The sequence below is a fragment of the Peromyscus maniculatus genome, chromosome 11, assembly GCF_049852395.1.
Source record: "Peromyscus maniculatus bairdii isolate BWxNUB_F1_BW_parent chromosome 11, HU_Pman_BW_mat_3.1, whole genome shotgun sequence".
Taxonomy (NCBI): domain Eukaryota; kingdom Metazoa; phylum Chordata; class Mammalia; order Rodentia; family Cricetidae; genus Peromyscus; species Peromyscus maniculatus.
The window spans coordinates 43,012,050-43,018,936 of NC_134862.1; the positions used below are offsets into that span (position 1 = coordinate 43,012,050).

Here is a 6,887-nt window from a genome sequence, read left to right on the forward strand (position 1 = left end):
CCAGCTATCAGGGTGAAAGCTGAAAGATCAGACAAGCAGAACAGCCAGCCACTAGTCCTTACCTCAATGAAATCCTCAGTCTAAAGAGAGTGAGTTCCTGTTTCCTCACACCTTATATACCTTTCTCTGTCCTGAGAGATTACTTCCTGGGATTAAAGGTGTGTGTGCTTCCCAAGCAAAGGTCTGAGATCTCAAGTGCTGGGATTAAAGGTGTGTGCCACCACTGCCTGACCTCTATGTCTAATCTAGTGGGTGGCTCTGTCCTCTGATTCTCTGGCAAATTTAAGATACATAATATATCACCACATTTCCCCTTTTTTTGTCTAAAATCATAAAAGAAGGTTATAACTAGTTTAAGAAAAACTATATACAATAAGTATATACAATATATACAGTCAAGAACTTCATTAACAATTTCCAGTTCATTAACATTTGACAAATTCAGACAAAAAACTCCATTATTTATCCTATTTTGTATACAGATTGTGCCAGATCTCATTACAGATGGTTGTGAGCCACCATGTGGTTGCTGGGAATTGAACTCAGGACCTCTGGAAGAGCAGTCGGTGCTCTTAACCTCTGAGCCATCTCTCCAGCCCCCCTAGTTCACTTTCTATCCTAACTTGTATTACCAGCTGAAAAATATCTTTTGATGTCTTTGAACTTATATACCTCTGTAGTGAGTTTCTTTTCTGAATTTGTTGACAAGGAAAACTATAACTATCTAATCTTCAACTCCATCAGAGAACCAAGAAGGAAATAATATTAACCGAGTAAGCAGGAAGTACAAACAAGCAACTTCCAAAAAATGTGAGAAATGACAAAGACAGCTGGCTGCCTGGACAGTCACCCAATATTTCTCTGCAAAGTTGGGGCATCCATCTTCGGCCTACAGGCCTAGCATATCTGACAGACTTTTCTGTGAAGCAGGATTTTCTAAAGGACCTTCCTACCTTGTCTTGGCAAGGTTCAGCAGTCCTTTCTTTTGTGTCCTGCTTGTCCATTTGGACCGCATACTGTCAGCAGTCCAGGCAAGGGCACTTTCTTGTCCAGTGACTAACTTTTGCCACAAAAAAAGTAAGCTTCATGTGGAGTTTTTTCAATGCCCATCATCTTCTCTGAAGTAGATTGGTGCTGCCAGGAGCACTATGTCTCACAGTTATTTAAAAAAAAAAAATCTATGTTATTAAAACATCTAAAATGCCATATTCTGTAGATCTCTAAAGTGTTGGGAGATAACCTGTCTATCTAAAATATTTCTGTTGGACCTTGAAAACGTACCTAATATGACTACAAGTTCTATTGTAATAGGTGACTAAATACTAACTTGCATTTCTTTATATCCTGATTAGTTGGTAATAATAACTTTCAAGGACTAGTAATTTGGCTTACATTGTTAAATGAGCTGCATAGGTACAATACTTTGAACAAGATTAGAAATATATGTATAGTATTTTCTAACAAAACTTATCTTAAATTTGTATCAATATGCACAATTTATATACAATATAAAAAAATCCAATCCAACGTAAAATATTTAAAACTAATAGTTGCTTTCTAAAAGTAGATTCAATAATGTACCTTTTTATCTATATTCCTCTTTTTTCTTTTCAGAGTAGATTCAATAATCTACCCTTTATCCATCATATATATATATATATATATATATATATATATATATATATAGAGAGAGAGAGAGAGAGAGAGAGAGAGAGAGAGTAGATTCAATAATCTTTTATCTTATTATATCTATATCCTGTTTTTTTCTGTTTTCTTTTCTTTTCTTTTTTTTAAACAAGAACCCTGAATCTAATTTCTTTGTTTAGCTTTTTTCCTGACCATTAACAACTAACAACTTGCAACCAACCTCCTAAATAAGGACAATTATCCATAACCCACTGAAGACAAAAAACCACCCACCCCACCTCTTGGGAATGTGGGTGTCATGTTCTTAAAATTACTTCCTGCTGTCTGAATGTTAAGGCATCTTTAGGGAATTCTGAAAAGAAGATTTTTTTAGTTATAGTCAAGTCCTAGGAGAATTAGCTGTATCATTTGTCCAGTCTCAGCATAATGGGAAAGTGCAGGGCTTGTCTCAAGTCATTGCTCAAGTAGTCTGTGACTGGATCATCTCAGCTAGCCATCTCAAAATTGTCCTGAACAGTTAGTAGTCCAAAGCCAGTCTTTGGGTGGTGTTTGTCAGCTTAGTGGTATTATCATTCGTCCTAATGGAATCATCAGTGTGGGGCTTCATCATCTTTTTGGAGACTTCCAAGTCGCTGTTAGGCATGGTTATGGTTCACTGCAGAAAACTGATAGAGACTCAAAACTGAAATCATGTACAGGAAGCTAGATGAAGCCTTTTTTCTAGAATTAGTTAGTACTCTATGTGACCATTAACATCATGACAAAATTTAAAAATACATATATAAATCTTATAAATTTTGATATAAAATTCATACCTTAAGAAAAGTTTTGCCAGGCGGTGGTGGCACATGCCTTTAATCCCAACATTTGGGAGGCAGAGACAAATGGATTTCTGTGAGTTCAAGGCCAGCCTGGTCTACAGAGTGAATTCCAGGACAGGCTCCAAAGCCACACAGAGAAAACTTGTCTTGAAAAAAAAAATGAACTAACTAAATAAATAAACAAAAATTTTAAAAAAAGAAAGAAAAGTTTTAAAGAGTCAAAATAAAACCAAAGAATTATGAGATTAGTGGCAATAGAATAGTTCCTTAATTTTGGTTTTTCTTCTGTCCCATATTAGGTGGCTCTTCTGACATAATACAGAAATTTTGCATTTTCTTTTAACAAGCATGCTTGGGTTCAGAGAAGCAGAGAGCCAAGCTCCAACTCCAAAGCCAGCTTTAATTTTTAATTGAACTGGGACTACATAAAGACCATTTGTGTTATGTGTCTGTAGATAACAGCAGAAACAAACATTTAGGAAGACTTATGAAGTTTTATTCTGTTAGATATGTGATATAACAATATGCCAATTTACTCTTTTTCTTGGGACAGTTTTCCTGGATGATTTGTCCTTTTTCTTCAGATGTCTCATTTGTCCTGTGGTCTTCAGATTCTTTGGCCTTCATTCTCCTGAGAGATAAAAACAAAACCCTTCTCCAACCCTAACTTTGGGGAGGTTCCAGATCTAATTTTGATTTATAGTTTCTCCTGATTTTTTTGTTCTCTCTTCTATAGCTGTTCTATCATCAATAGCAGTATGTTTTTTTACAATAGGTATTAGATTCTCTAATTGCTCTGGGAAGGACTAAACAGAATTGGACATGGGGGCCTGTGAGAGGCCCCTCAGGGAGTTTCCCGATGGCAAAGGCAAAGCATTACCTTGTCTGTCCCCTGTTGATCTACATTCCTTAGTCCAAGGTCTGCCTTTGGCACACCTTCTACATAATCCAGAAGGGAGGGGCGGTCTGTTGGGATTATTCCTTGAGAAAACATTGTTTCTAGGAATGCCCTGTTTACAACCCCTTTTTAGGTGACCTTGTTTACCACAATTAAAACATTTGACATTACTATTTTTCTTCAAACCTCGGGAAATCACCTCTCCTATCCAAGTATCATCATGGTCATGAGATTAATATTCATTGTATCTTGGATCCATTGCTCCAAGGGTGCTGACCTTGTCTTTAATGGCCTAATTATCCTTTTACATTGTGCATTAGCATTTTCAAAAGCCAGAGATTCAATTATTATCTGTCTAGCTTCTGAATTTGGTATCATTCTATTTACTGCTGAAGTCAATCTTTGTAAGAAATCAGTGAAGGTTTCTTTTAGGCCCTGTATAACTTTTGTAAATGACTCAATTTTCTTTCTTACTTCTTCAATTCTGTCCCAAGCATTCAAGGCTGCCATTCAGCATAACGTTAGGGTGTGGTCATCATATAAAGATTGTCTTTGTATATCAGGATCATCACCTTCTCCAAGAAGCTTATCTTGGGAGATTTCCATACCTCTAGTCCTACTTCATTGTTCAATGGTCTTAGCCTCATCCTTCCACCAGGTCCTGCATGCAGAATGATCACACAATCTATGCGCATGCGTGGCACAGCTCCGCAAGCCCATATGCACATGTGCAGGGGAATCCATAAGCAGCAGATCACAAACTCCTCCCCCTTCTTCCTCTCCTTCTCTTCCCGCCTTCTCTCTGTACACACACACACACATCTTCTACAGGCCTGGTCACGTTTTCTTCTGTCCCTCCCTTCTCCTAATAAAGCTCTGATAGTGGATTTTGTCGTGCCTTGTGGTCTTTCTCGCATGGTAATAGTGTTGCTTAATGAATAACACAGTGCCGTTGCATTAAAAACAACACCAGTTACAGGGGATCTGACACCTTCATACAGACATACATGCAGGTAAAGCACCAATGCATATAAAATAAGAATAAATAAATCATAAAAGAAAAAGAGAGAGAGTTCCTGTTTCCTCACACCTATATACCTTTCTTTGCCCTGCCAGATTACTTCCTGGGATTAAAGGTGTGTGTGTGCTTCCTAAGCAAAGGCATGATATGTCTAGTGCTGGGATTAAAGGTGTGTGCCACCATTGCCTGACCTCTATGTCTAATCTAGTGGCTGGCTCTGTCCTCTGATCCTCAGGCAAGTTTATTAGGGTACACAATATATCACCACAGTGAAGTTCAAGTTATAGGCAGTAAGTGGAGGGAGAAAACAGTCTGACAAAAGCTCTCACTGTCTTCTTACCCCCACCAACCTCATTCTTTATAAAGCAGGCTCCTTGTCATCATCTTATGGGAGCAAAAACATCCCTAGAAGTCAGCCACGATGAGTACTTTGTCGGATTCTGGTTTCTTTTAGTCCTTTCTTGCTCCCCTGCAGACGGTAAGCTCTGTGCAAAGGGGATCTTGTCTGCCCTGTGCCTCATTTAATTTCTAGTGTCTGCAGTAGATGCCTAAAAGATAATTCCTCAGGGGCTGGAGAGATGGCTTAGTGGTTAAGAGCACTGGCTGCTCTTGAAGCAGACCTGGATTCAATTCCCAGCACCCACATGGTGGTTCCTAACTATCTACAACTCCAGTTCCAATAGATCTGGCACTGTCTCTTGGCCTCCATGGGCACTGCATGCAAAACATGCAGGCAAAACACTCATACACAGAAAATAAATGAAACATGCAGGCTAAATACTCATATACATAAAATAAAATCAGTGAAATTTTAAAATAAATAGTACCCAGTCTCGATGGGCTGTGGTGGCTCACGCCTTTAATCCCAGCAATCAGGAGGCAGAGCCACGCGGATCTCTGTGAGTTGGAAGCCAGCTTGGTCTACAGAGCGAGTTCCATGACAGGCTCCAAAGCTACACAGAGAAACCCTGTCTCAAAAAAAAAAAAAAAAAAAAAAAAAAAACAAACAAAAAAAAGTACCTGGTCTGGAAAGATGGCTTATCAGTTGAAGCACTTACTACTTTTACCAGAGGACCATTGTTCAAATCCACATCCGGTGGCTGCAAGGGATCTAACATCCCCTGTGGTGGTATTGTGTTCCCCAAAATATTGTGCACCCTAATAAACTTATCTGGGGTCAGAGACAGAACAGCCACTAGATACAAAGGCTAGAAAATGGTGGCACTCATGCCTTTAATCCTAGCATATCAGAGATAGAAATCCCTCTGGATCTCTGTGAGTTCAAGGCCACATTGGAAAAGGCCAGGCATGGTGACACACGCCTTTAATCCCAGAAAGCGAGCCTTTAATCCCAGGGAGTGATGGTAGAAAGCAGAAAGGTATATAAGGCTTGAGGACCAGAAACTAGAAGCATTTGGCTGGTTAAGCATTTGGCCTGGCTAAGCTTTCAGGCTTTGGAGCATCAATTCAGCTGAGACCCATTCTGAATGAGGACTCAGAAGCCTCCAGTCTGAGGAAACAAGACCAACTGAGGATCCGGCGAGGTGAGGTAGCTGTGGCTTGTTCTGTCTCTCTGATTTTCCAGCGTTCACCCCAATAACTGGCCTCAGGTTTGATTTTATTAATAAGAACTTTTAAGATTCCTGCTACAATCCCCTTCTAGCCTCTGTGGGCACCTGCATACACATGCACGTCCTTCATACACACATAAATAAAGTAAAACAACACTTTCAAAAGGACTTACTCAGGTGATGACGTAGGCTGGCAGGATGTCTTACTGCAGTTCAGGCTGGTCCGGAACTCACTGTGTAGCCAGGTTAGTCTCAAACTTGAGGCGATCCTTCTGCCTCTGAAGAGCTAGATGTGAGTCACACATCCAGCCTGTTCTGACATGTTTCTATGCTTGGTTGATTTGCTTTGTTTTTTTTTTTTTTTGAGACAGGGGTGTTTTGTGGCCCAGACTGGTCTCAAATTCTCTATGTAGCTAAAAATGACCTTGAAGCCCTGGTCCTTCTAAGACAGACAAGTTTATAGGTCATAGTTTAGCAACCTAGGACACCGTGTGGTTTGGACTATTCCCCTGTTGTAACAATTCACTTGGCAACTTTGCATCCCCACCTGCATGTATTGTACACACATGCCCTGTCCTGACAATACATTTAACAACCGAGGACCCTCCCCTGCATTGGGCAGCACTCTGAACAATGGCCTAAGTTTCTCTGCTCCTGAACTCTCCTAACGTTAACCCCAAAGATGCAGGGAGAAAAATCATTGACCTCAATCTTTTGGCCAAATTAATTAAGGCAAGCAATTAATTAAAGCAAGCTTTTTTATTCATGTACACAGGCTGCCTCTCCCGAAGACAGGGTTCAAGAGGGTAGCCCTGGACGTGAGGAAAACAAGGCTTATATAATAAGCCCAGGGGAAAGGGGGCTTCCAAACGGGGACTTTGGCAGGAAAATAGGCAGAGTTACAGCAGCAGAACCTAATAAGGTGGTCA

General features: G+C 39.9%; 1 protein-coding gene across 1 annotated transcript in view; it reads right to left on the reverse strand.

Moving 5' to 3' along the window:
• The window catches only part of Sox13 (SRY-box transcription factor 13), a 62,527-nt gene extending 56,327 nt beyond the window's left edge, over positions 1–6,200 (reverse strand). The window contains exon 1 of the mRNA XM_042258152.2: positions 6,132–6,200. The gene's annotated coding sequence lies outside the window, so the exon portion shown is untranslated. The remainder of the gene's footprint in view (positions 1–6,131) is intronic.
• Between the last annotated feature and the right edge of the window lie 687 nt (positions 6,201–6,887).